General features: G+C 35.9%; 1 protein-coding gene across 3 annotated transcripts in view; it reads right to left on the reverse strand.

Moving 5' to 3' along the window:
- NAV3 (neuron navigator 3) overlaps positions 1 to 13368 on the reverse strand; it is a 273171-nt gene that overhangs the window by 167692 nt on the left and 92111 nt on the right. The window lies entirely within an intron of this gene.

A 13368-nucleotide genomic window follows, 5' to 3' on the forward strand; every position in this document is an offset into this window, starting at 1 on the left:
GAAAATGATGTCACAGCAGTGGGTTTTTTTCTGTTTTTTTTCCTTGAAATATTATGCTAAATAATTCTAATTTTTAACATGTTTTAAATATTTAATATTTGGTGCTGACTTCTGTTGATGGTTTAGAAGAAATATGCAGTTAGCACAGAGAGCTTTAGATAAGTGATCCTATGAAGTAAATGTAGATCAATAAAAGGATAAACTTCTGCCTCTAAAAAAAGTAAATGCAGAATTCATATAACTACTTTCACGTGTCTATTTCTCATAGGTTAGGAGCCAGAATGTTCCAAAAGGTTTTCTTGAGTCAGCATTCAGAGTTTTTTTCCCCAGCCCTCCCAGGATCAGTGAAGCAAATATCCAGCTATATGTGTAAAATCTTTTAAGTAACAGGTTTGTATAGAACTCTGCTGCTACAAAGACAGAAAGATTATGTATAGAGAGGTATCCTATGTCAAATGCCTTCAACAGACTCAATTTTAAAATACTTTTTTTAGGTTGATAGATTTTTCAAGTCAATTAGGATCACAAAAGTGACATAAAATGTTTAACAAAGTATTTTAATACCTGCTTTAATGGAAAAAAAAGAAATGAATACTCAATACCAAAAACATCAGTCTGCAGTAGATCAAGTCCATGCAGTTACTTTTATTTGAATGTTGACACATTTTACAAGACCTAATATAATCAGTTTTCAACCATCAGAACATGAGGAGTAAATTCATTCCTTGACTAAAAGCTACCTGATCCTCAGCAGTATCTTTTCTAGCTCAGGAGAGCCTTTTATTATTGTCATCTTTCTTTGATTGTATTGCTGCCATTGTTCTCAGAAAGTGATATTAGCTAAAAGCGATATAAATACACTTTTTACTGCTGACCCTAGAAATATATATTACTAGATCACACAGACTGTCTTGATTCACAGGTAGTATTTAGAAACTTCCAAACATTTGCAAGATTTTGAGATGCACTTCTTAAGCACAATAAACCCCAAAGCATTAGTAAAAATATATTTTAAAAAGTCTTTTCAAACACTTGTTTCAAGGACATGCTACCATTTATAGGGAGTGATAAATATTCTCTCTCCTGAATCAATTAAGAAAAAAAAACCACAACCCAACCCCCAAAATCTACAGTTAACACTAACTAAAGTTACTAAAAAAATGGCGTTTACCATAAAGCTTTCATAAATTGCTTCTGCAGGTGCATTGATTTGTGCAGCTGTGAAAGTGGAATAACCATCCTCAGATTATTTGGGTTACTCCAGCTCTGGCCCAGATCAGTAATTACAGAAACTCAAGCCTTTAATCTCTCATTTTCTTAAATGCTTATGCAGTTTTACACCATGAAAAAAAAACCACCCAAATAAATTTGGTCGTTTAGTAAGGTGTAGAGATCTGTCAGTCGAAAGTTGGCTGCAGCTAAAATAGGAAGTCTGCTTCTTCCTCACCTCCTCTTCCTTCCAGGCGTGGGGCCCCACTGCTGCTGCCTCTGCTGGGCTTCAGCTCTTCTCTGAGGGCAGTAGGAGCTGGCTCCAAGCAGAAAATTCACCCAGCAAATAAGACAAATATATTTTCATCACTCCAGCCTCCTGTAGATTCAGATGAGCACTGACAGGAGTCAGCAGAGGGGAGGGCACGCCCCAGCCTGAGTAAGGTATGGTTTGGGAGAGGAAAGGGGAGGTGAGAAGGAGGGATAGGCAGATGGTGCCACTCCTGATGGCAAGGGCAAGACACTGCTCTGGCTCAGCCCTGACCTCCAACTACACCCATGCATCAGTTCTGAAAATAATGCACACTATGAGAATTTTTCTACTTGACCTTTAAACTATGTCAGCTACATAAGAAAAATAATTTGAATGGAAATTTTCCTGTCCTGAATAATTTAAAAGAAATGATGACTTGTTTGGATATTAGCCATACAACTGAGTGTCTCTTTGAACTTTCAAATCAGCCATAATGCAGAATCAACTACTTCAAAGATGGGAAATTTCACTCGACAAATAAGTGCTGGAAGTCAAAACAAAAACAAATAAATTGGACTGATGTCAGTAGTGTCCACCTCCAAATACCTGAACCAATATTTCCTAGCAGACCTAACAGTGTAACCAAGACATTTTTCATAATGGGCATGTAGTTCAGGAGACCACAGCTATAAATAAAACCACATTTATTAAGGAACATTAGATCCCTAACACGCTGTGAAAACATCTCTGTATCTATCTGTAAAACTCAATATTTAGTAAATAGTAAGCCTAATATATCAACTTAACATATTTTTAAGGTAAAAAATATCCTACAGAAGTTACTTACCTGGTTATTTTCTGTGTTTACCTCTATAGCATGTGTCTTTGAAGTCACATCTCCTTAACTCTCAGACAAAACTAGTCATTACCATTAACACCAGTGACTCAATATACTGCAGAACTACAAAGTAAATTCTGTTTTGCTTCCCTGTTCACCAAGAGAAGTGTAATAGACACCCTAGTTTCTATTGGTGGTGTATGAAGCAACAGCAGTGGCCAACTTTCAGACAATTGACTGTGGTTGCACTGTTAGCCTTATAATAAAGTCTTGTTTTGACTTGTGAATTGAGCAAGTTTGGTGTGGCAACTCACAGCCACATAATACACTGAAAATGTCAGAAATAACTCTTACAGTCAGCTTTGTGATAATAACTGCAGTTACCATACAACTCTCAGGAACTGTTAGAAGATTCAATCAGACCTGCATGAATATATTCTTGGGTTATTTTCACTTTCTTTATTCTCCAGTCTAGAAGATGTTAGCCTTAAAGTTGCCCCATTTTGAAGCTTTCAGTGTGTCTCTAAACATTGCTTTAATTACCTACTTCTTGCCTTGGCAAACCACAGTTATTCTTTGAACTCAAACCCTAGCAGCCCCAAACACTTTTTATTCAAACTTACTAACAGATGAGAGTAATTTTGTGACTACAGAAGTTCTAAGAGAGTTCAAGCAGCTTCCACTCCTCAATACTGTTTCAATCAAGAGTGGTATGAATCCCTGAAGTCTACGTTTATTTAAGTAGTTAGTGGTGGGATAATTATATGCTAGGGCAAGCTCTTCCTAGAGCTGACACCACATATGTAGAGCTCTACCTGCTTATATATCAAGGACTGAAGATTTTGCAGTGTAACATTTAACTTAGATGCCAGACAAATTTTGTGTCTTATATATGCTAGCAATTTTGTAGGAAATTTTGCTTGCAAAAAGTACCAGTCTATAACAGAAATGATGTTCATCATTATCATAAATAGTATCATCACAATTACAAAGTGTTGTAGCAGAAGATATAGTTAGTTATAGTACAGAATTAAAGATTCAAATCTGAGTAAAAATCTCACATAGCAAATAGAGAAAAGCGACTCAAATTTGCAAGTTTGCTTGTACAGGTAGATGTTGCTAAGATCAGAAAATTACTGGGCAGTTGCTGAAAATATTTTATTCCAAGGCACTTATTTTACATTAAAAATTGAAAAGAGTGGAAGAGATGCAGTACATGAATAGCAGACCTGCCAGATTAAATCTTAAAACCTATAAATGGGTTAAAGAATTAATGATATAATAAACATTCATTGCCATGTAGATATTTATCCACTTAGCCATTCAGCTAACCATCTTGAAAGTTAATCAATACTACACGAGACTGCTTCTGAGAGGTAACAAAAAACTATCTGTGATAACATAATCACTTACTTATCAAAACTCAATAATTATATGTCCATTTCTGAAATGTAGCTCCAGCATTGTGGGAGCTATAACAGCTCAGCTACAACAATGATAATTTGGTACTACGATTCGTAGGCATCATCAGGTAGGTAACACCATTTAATGCTTTTTAAATTAAGCCTGCTGAGTCATGCTTACAATATATCCAACTTATTTCATAAATCAAATCTTCTTAATATTGTTAATATGCACAGCATTATGAAAAAAAACAACAACAAAAAAACAACACCTGAAATAATTACACCATAAATATTTTTGAGCCCAAAGACACTTCTACACTCACATTTTAAGGAGTTATAGTCCAATGATGATGTATAAATAAGCAGCAATGTCACAACTCTGATACTATTAATACGTTACATGGCATACAATGAAGATACATTGCAAATCTGCTGTAACATATTCCATTGTGTAGTTATGTGTAATCTGCTTTTGACTGGAAACTATATGAAATTTTACTGACAGAAATAAATCACTAAACCAGACTGTGGGACTTGCATGTAGATAAACAGTAGTACTTAATACCCAGCAGTTAGCAGACTTACAGGAAGAGCTCATTTGTGGGATTGTACTCACCAGTGACTCAATACATAGAATATGTCTATTTATTGTAATTATTTTTGCTGTTACTAAGATTAACTTTCATCTTTTTTGTTCGGCAGACACCACTTTCTTCACTTCCAAACATAAATTTAATTGTGGGATGCTCAGAAGACAATTAATGATGACTAATACAGCATTATGTTTTCTGTACTTATAAGAAGCTCTGAAAAATATCTTGGTTCGACTAACCCTCTCTTGTTCAGTCTGTTACAATATAGTTCACAAGAACATATGGACACATACATAAGTTAGTTGTTCTTTGTCTACTTCCAGCTGCATTCCTTCTGCTGGAGAGTGGGACACCTTTATAAGTATGACACCTTATTATTACAGAGCTTTTCTATACATACATGCTCCTAAAATACTCTTGATTAATTTCTGTTAGCACTTCATTCAGTACTATCTTCTGTAGCTCTGTGTGTGTTTTGACCCAAAGTCCCAAATAAAATTTGGCAATGGGTTTGCTCTGTGTAAATTTTCTAATGTTGCAGACGGTTGATTAGAGATGCTCATGGAAATAGTCTTCCACAGAAACCAAGAGCGTGACATATATACTTACCTTCCAAAGCACAGAAACTCCATAGAACTCTTCAGTATTCATTGCTTTGAATTTTTTTTTAATACCAATATTAAATAGTACTCCTTTAAGATTAGTGTTACAGCATGAGATATTCTGTGTCACAGTAACTATTTCAAACACACTTTACCAGCAATATTTCTTCCTAAATTTCCCCAGAGCATTGACCTGAGTTGAGAGATCTATATTTGACTCTTTCTTTCCTAAGAATATTAATCACTAACAAAATTTGTGGAAGTCGATGGCTTTAAATGAATGCAGAATTAGAAAATAATTTCTTGTTACAACACAGTTCATTCTCATCCAAATTCTGTAGCACTAGCAGAATAAAAATAAAATAAAATAAACATTCAGGCCTTAGAGATAGCAACCTGGACTCTAAATATTCACAATGCACATGCTGCATAAAATGATAAATGGATGAGCAGATTCTACTTATCTGTTTGGCTTTCACATGAACCAATCATGGAAGGAGACACATTAGTTTTTGAGGTCTGGCTGCTTTCTTAGTAGTAGGTGAAGTGCCAATGATCTGGTCATAATTGCAGGCTCTAAAAAGGCCAGAGATTCAGGCAAGCAACAGAGATGCCTTCATGTGTGGATAAAAGCTCTTTTTGTGCACATATTGGCGCTGGTGAGAGAATGAAACTGTCCATGATAGACTAGCAACTGGAAAATATTTCAAGGTGAGCATGTCCTAAACTCTGATCATTCCTCATCTAACAGAGAACAGGAGGAGAATTGGTCATGTGCACTCTCACAGATAGCAGTTTAAACCTCCCCCCCTTGACCATCTAAAATATCTTTTCTTTTTTTTTTTTTTTTTTTTTTTAGCTGAATGTATAGTCTTGCACAACTTGCTACACCTAAGGCTGTTCTCAGAGACTGAGAAGGACAAGTTTCTTTCGCTTTCTGTTCTTATCTGAGTCATCCATTGCACACATTGCGACTTGTTGACAACTCACTTGTAGTGTGGGAAATACCCAGATTGTTCGTTTGCTTTGTAACTTTGTTCCTTATGGGTTTTCTGCCCAGCTGGTTTCACTAGTTTGTATTCCTGTTTTTCCTCTCCTTCAAGCCTAGTCATATAAAGTTATAAGATACAGATAAAAAGAGGATACACTTGCAGTTCTATACTGGCATGTGTTTTTATTCCCAGTGTTATTACTAAACTTATTTAAGCCAGACTTCATAGACAAGGCAGGTGGATATTCAGCTATAGGAATACACTGCCTACTATTCTACTTACTATCATGCTTGTGTTGGACAATCTATACATTCTATGATTTTTTGGGGATGACTATTAGGCGCAAATACCCATTTCTGACAGACAGTTTACACCAAGGAGATTTAGCTGAAGTCCCAAGGACCTTTAGAGATTAAAACTACTATACCAAAATGGATTACCCAGTCCAATGTCTTTATCCTCTTGCCTATCCATTCTTCAAATGCCACACGTTCAACACTGGATGTCTAGGTAATATTTAAATGATCATTGAAATAATACTCAGTAATGAGAATCTCCTGTTTTTCCTCACTTGAAAACAGATGTTCAGCACATGTGAAGTTCTGTGCCCTTCTTTAAAAATTTGCAAAGGATAATACAATTAAAATATAAAATATCCCTAATGCCTTTATAATTGTACCTATTCAGAAGGACAAATTGTATCTAATCCATAAAAAGTAAGCAGTTATTATTAATTTGTTATAACATATGGTGACATTTAATTTAATTATTTGTAAAAGTACCAGTCAGTAGCCTCAGTCGTTATAAGAAACACCTTCTATGCCATGCATTCCATTCAGTTTGGCATTGTTGTTGATTTACCTGCTTTCTGTGAAAAAGCTGTCATGAAATTTTACTTTAAAAATTGTTGTAGCATTTTCATTACACTGTATCGCTGTATTTTATCCACAATAGCTGATTCTTGGGTATTCCAAAAGGGAGGATCCTTCTGCAGAAATTTTTTTTTTCTCAAATTTGCCCCTACTATAGCTAGAACAAAAGAGTAAGGTTAAAGATTTTCAAAGGGAACTATATTCCTATGGGCTCATTTTACAAGTATTATACTTGAACTATAACAAGCAGTCTGGTTTCTTTTAATATGACACGAGTTTAACTAGTTCAACACATCTGAAAGCAAGCCATCTGTTTCCTTGTCTCTTGCATATTCAAAGTTGGGTATTCTTATTAACACATATATGTGTTCATACTAAATTAATGCTAACAGATTATTATTGAGCAAGACTGTTAAAAGGCCTTGCATTTCCATCAAGATTTCCTGTGAAGAAACTGTATTGTAGAATCATAGAATCATAGATTATGCTGAGTTGGAAGGGACCCATCAGGATCATCGAGTCCAACTCCTGTCCCTGTGGAGTGCACCCCAAGAATCACACCACGTGCCTGAGAGCATCATAGTGTATATAGTTTTATTACATAATAAAATAAATATTTTTTACTACCACTTAATAAGGACACTTTTTAGAGCAGTCAATATCCAAACTCTTTCAAATCCTGAAGTAAATACCACGAGAAGTAATGGGGCCCAGAGTAATGCAAAACTTACAGTGACCTGACTGAGGAACCTCTTCAGTTTCAAATTAGCAGTGTCTGTGCAAGATGCTGGTAGTGCAGGCTGCATGTTGCACTGTTGCCTTGACAAAGACTACTGAGACTGGGTACAATTTGCCTTGAATTCTCAGTTCACTTCGTAGACAGGGAGGGAATTTGAAGAAAGAGAAAACGGATAGATAAACAAGCTCTACAGCAAAATTTTCAAAAGAGCAGAGACTTACAAATCATATAATTTATGTTCTGATAATTTATTTCCCATGAGATCCTAGCATGACAACTTACTGCAATGATTTTTTGCAGCTATACTGGAAGGCAATGTCAAGTTTCCATGGGTGGTGTAAACTTGAAAACCCACCCAGATAAACCAGGTGTTAGCAGTCCTGCTGGGACATACTACGTGTGTTCTGCTGACTGCAGTTGCACGTGGCCTGTTACCTCACCCAGATGCAAGGTACATTCCATTTTTCTATGGAAATTATAATGCATTTCACAGTGTTAAGCAGAATACATTGACACGCACACACATTCAGCTTAACTTTTTTTGTAACAAATGCCTCATTACTTGCAATAGAATAATTTAAGGAGCATTTAATGAAAATAACTATCAGTGACCTATGTAACATTGGCCCAAAAACTGTCCCAAACTCAGCACTGATTTTGCAATAAGAGATCATATATGCAAATTAAAAACTAGTATACTGGAGGCACTTGGGGAGAATCTTACCTTAGAGGATAATAACTACTGGTATGTAGAAGACCTCCCAGGCAAAAATTTTTAGGAAATGATGCTGAAGTTATTTAATTATTAGCTATTTTTTGAGGAAACAACAATGGTGTTATTTAAAACTGAAATACCTTTCACTTCCTTTTCCAAAAGATATTAGGGAACATGCACATCAAATTCTTCCAACATGCACTCCAAACACGAAATAAGACCAATAAACCCAGAAATGTGAAAACAAATTAACTTCTCATATACTTGGAGAATTCAACAGACACATGTACTGACCTGCTGATAAAAGAATGTATGAGGTCACTGTTGAGGTCAGAGTATGAGCTGGGGTGTGTATTGTTTTTAAGAAAATGCTACAATGGGAAACAGATCCCTTTTGCAGGAATTATTGTAAAGCCTGTCAGGAACATGAAAGAAACAGCTGGTGTTGCAGGTTTTCTACCTAGCCCCTGACCTGGTGCTTGGAAAGCTTTGGGTCAATGAGAGATAATCTCTGTCATGACAAATACAATTTGTTTGGTGGGGTTTTTTGTTCGTACATATCAACAAGTTAATGAACAATTCAGTTATTCTAAATATAAGCATTAATCCTAATCATAATTTTTAGATGGCAATACAGATCATTATGAACATCTGCTGGTCTTTTTCACATAAAAAAAAATAAATATACAAAACCAAAACCAAAACTAAACAAAAAAAAACAAACAAAAACCCCCAAAAAACTCTACAAAACACAGATAAGACTGCAAAATTTTACTCTGTTCATCTATATAATGGTGTCATCTTGCTTCTCTTGTCTTCTTTTCTTACCCACTCTTCCTTCTGTGTCTTGCCTGCATTTTATTCTCCCATTTCTGCACAGTAGTCTCTACAGCAGACATTGCAAAGCACAATATACAGCAATGGTAATTTCTAAAGTGCTTTTGTGCTGCTATAGTAGAAATCATAGGAAAAAAAAGTGTTGGATTTTTTACCAGAATATAGTGCTGGATTTGGTCCTGAATAGATTCCTGCGTTTGGATTCAGAAAACCGTAAAAGTATTTCATATCTTGCATTAATTTCTTAGAAAGCTAAATTATGACTCTACAGCAGCATGGTTCAAAATAAAAGACTAGGCAAAATTCTCTTCCAGGGTTTCAAAGTAGCTCCCTTCTTCAGTGCTCTCATCTCTGCGGGCCTGTGGCTACTGCCACTGTGAATGAGCCCTACACATGCACTAAGAACACAAAATTGAAGATAAATACTACCCTGGAAGGACATTTTTTAAGTCAATGATAAAAGGAACTCTGTTTAAACACAGTGTTTTTTAAAGCAATACATCACTTTAGGGAGCCTGTCTACAATCTTTTTTTTTATTATGCTATGCTAACACTTCTGAGTCAGCAAGGTACCAACATCTAAATATTTATGGAACTTGGCAGCTTCCAAAAATTGGAAGGCAATGTGAAAATGCACACTTCTTTAAAACAGAGGAGTTTCTCTCCATTAGGTCAAAAGAGAGTCTACAACAGAGTGTTCATTTACTAGATTTAATCAAACCTTTGAAAGTATTCCAGTTCTCTCTTTCAACACTATTTAGTACATAGCAACTTCATTTAGCTCATCAAAAAAAGCAGCTTTCAGAAATAAGGGCAATTATAACCAGTGATGAGATGGATCCTTTAAGATATAAGTAAACTGGTAAACTATGGGACATTTCACTCCATCTCTTGACCTTGGAACTGGAGTCTATCCAAATGCACTTTATGCTTTCAGAACCCTCCCTCTTGACTACACCAGAAGACATACTGTTACAGCTTGTGCAGGAGAAACATTGATAATTTGCTCCTATCCTTCCAGCCTTTTGATTTTATAAATACTCCAATTTTTTAAAATTAGATATATTTTGCATATTTCTGCAAAATTTTTCTAGAACATAGAGTTCATAAAAAGAAAAGTGATAAAAATACTTGTTATTAGCAATCTCTAAAATTACAGTCCAGAGACTGCCGTAAGTAAAAAATTAAGTGCTTGGTACACCAGCTGGAACTTAAAGTCCTTGGGAGAATATATGCAGGAGAGAACATAAAATAAATCACTGCTTTTCCTTTATGATTAGTTTTCATATTACTGATTCAAATTGATCTAAGCCCTAAAGGAAAGGACTCAAAAGAAACAAAGTCAATGAGTAATTGATGTCATAGGTTATAAAAACTATTCAAATTAAACCTCTAAAAGCCATAGGAATAATATGAAAGACTCAGATTTGGGCTTTCACTTTTGCTAGTGTATTTGACCATTGTATATTATACTGTATTCAGCACTGTCCAGTAAAGTTGTGGAAGCCCCATGCCTGGAAGTGCTCAAGGCCAGGCTGGATGGGGCTTTGAACAACCTGATCTTAGTGGGAGGTGTCCCTGCCAATGCAGATGGGTTGGAAATTGATGATTTTTAAGGTCCCTTCCAACCCAAACCATTCAACGATGATGATGATATAAAACAAAATATTAAGTCATGCTGTATATATATATTCCTTCCATGCTTACAAACAGCCTTCACAGTTACCTATCTCATTGCTATATAACCATTAGAAGTTTTTTTCAGATGTTCACACAATCTCTTGTCTAGATTCTCAGTCATAGAATCATAGAATCATTAAGGTTGGAAGGGACCTTGAAGATCATCAAGTTCCAACTCCCCTGCCATGAGCAGGGAACCCTACCACTAGAGCAGGCTGCACAAAACCTTGTCCAACTTGGTCTTAAAAAACCTGCAGGGATGGGGCATCAATAGCCTTCCTGGGCAATCCATTCCAGTTCCTCACCACCCTTATAGTGAAGAATTTCTTCCTAATATCTAACCTAAATCTCCCCTCTCTCAATTTAAAACCATTAGCCATCAAGGAAACTAAAAGCACCTGGAATCACAGAAGGCAATGGGATATATCTGCTCTTATGCTCAATACGGACAGGACCTTTTTTCTTGACTTCTTAGCCAAATGTCATACTAGAAACATCAGAATCCTATAAAATAAGTCCTTAACAAGCACTTACTGCTTGTTTTCTCCTCACTTCCAGTTGTAGCCAATGAAGCGTGACGTGTACGGGGAAGCAATGTTTTAATTAGTTATCCAAGTGTTTTAGAGTTCCAAATAACAGCCGGTATTGCTTGAAAAATAAGCATTTTCTAGGCTTTGGGGGGACACATATCTTCAAATACATTAATTTTTATCATATAACAATATAAATCTTTTGAACTGTTTATGCTAAGAAATCCAAATAGAAGCATTTTATATACAAGAACTGTGAAGACACCCTTGCACATATGTTTACTGTGGAATGTTGATGCTGATCTGTCCATGAACTAAGTGAGAGCTTTTCCCCCAAAAAAATTATTTAAAGTTATTATTGGGAGGAATTACTGACAAAAATCTGTGAGCTACAAGAAGAGTAACCCACCAGACTGGGATGCTGGTTAGCTAGTTATGTATACAGTTAGAATATACAAAACTGGAGCTATCTAACTGCATGAAGTATTTTTTATTTCACATGCAAATAGGTCTCAGCTCTCAAGTGTTGAAATCCTGGGACAAAGAAAATTCCTGTGGTAGTTTTTTCCCTAGATGGAAATGTTATTTGTATGCTCCCATTGTAATTCCAAAGAAACTCTGAAGAATCAAGAGGTACAAATAATAAAAACAAGGTTCCAATTAGCTGACAATACAAGTTTAAATGAAGCATATTCTAATTATTATAGAATTAAAGACTGCCAAAACCTACAAGCTAAAATACAAACATATTTCTATTTCAGGAAGACTGTTCAGATTCAACTTTTGGGACTTTACAGGTTTGGTACTGGTGAGAATGTCACCTCTGAAAGAATTGTTAAGAACTACATAGGTAAACAAATGCTTTACATTTATATAAACTCTTCAAAATTATTTGTGATGAGTTTGTGAGACTGAATACAATCAAGTACTAATGAAAAAAAAGTATCTTGGACTGACTCTGAAAATGAACCATGCCCAGACTAATTCATATCCAGACTCTAGGCCAACTTAAAATAAGTATAGCCCTGATTTATGTCATATGATCATCTGTTGATCATATGGTCGGCAAACTCCTCAGACTGGGAGTGTAGAAAGCTGCCAAATAGATTACTGTATTTATACTATTTATTTCTGCTGAAACAAAAATGGTTGTACTGCATTCTAATGATTTGTGTATTAAGTTTCAGGTCACAGAGGATTTAAACAGACAAGTTATATAAAAAACTCAAAAAAACCCCAAACAACCGCCCCAGAAAACCCCAACAAATACCAAAAAAAACAAACATAAGAAGTTTGTGTTAATATTTTAATTAACCTGATCAAGAGCCTTTACATGAGAGGGGATTAGCTAATGCTGTTGAAATAATCAGCCTTTGTGATAACTTGCCAGTTCTTAGCTGTTAGCTTAAGCCAATTTAACTTTGTGTACCTTAATAGTATTGCCTACAATAGGGTCATCAGCTGTGACAGTTTAGAGGTAACATCAGTATTTAAGTCCAGTTCAATGTTGCCAAAATCTCTACTAACAGAGAGTTTCAGCAGCCTGCTAGCAACTCCTACTATTCCAGATTGGTCAGATCCATGGGCTCCTGACAGCAGGACAGGTCAGTAGAGCAATAATTGCAATCAGTGAAACACACATGACTACTCTGCACCCAGCCCCATGACTGTGCACAAGACTGTAGAAGACTGAAGATTTTTTCTGAGAAATCCAGAGTGCTTCATTGTGACATTTCATAGACTAAATGCTGACCACAACAGTAGTTCATAAATGAATACCGAAGGATCAGGCAAAGAAGTACCCTCTAAATCCCCTAATACAAGAACTGTGGATATTGGGGAAAGAGGAGGAGAATGGACCAGAAAAAGCTGCCAGGGTCACTTTTCTTCCTTTGTCACCTCTCACATTGTCATTCTTGGAGAGGGAATGTTGACCTGATGGAGCACTGCTCTGATGCAGCAGTGTGTGCTCATTTGCGTGTGCCAGTGATAGGGCTCTGGGGGAGAGGCTGTAGGTGGGAGGGACTTACAACAAGGTTCAAAGAGGAGTTTATTATTTTAGTATAATCGCTGCCAAATAAAAGTGCAAGGTTAGGTGGGTT

The sequence above is a fragment of the Apus apus genome, chromosome 1 (genome assembly GCF_020740795.1).
Source record: "Apus apus isolate bApuApu2 chromosome 1, bApuApu2.pri.cur, whole genome shotgun sequence".
In the NCBI taxonomy this organism is placed as follows: Eukaryota; Metazoa; Chordata; class Aves; order Apodiformes; family Apodidae; genus Apus; species Apus apus.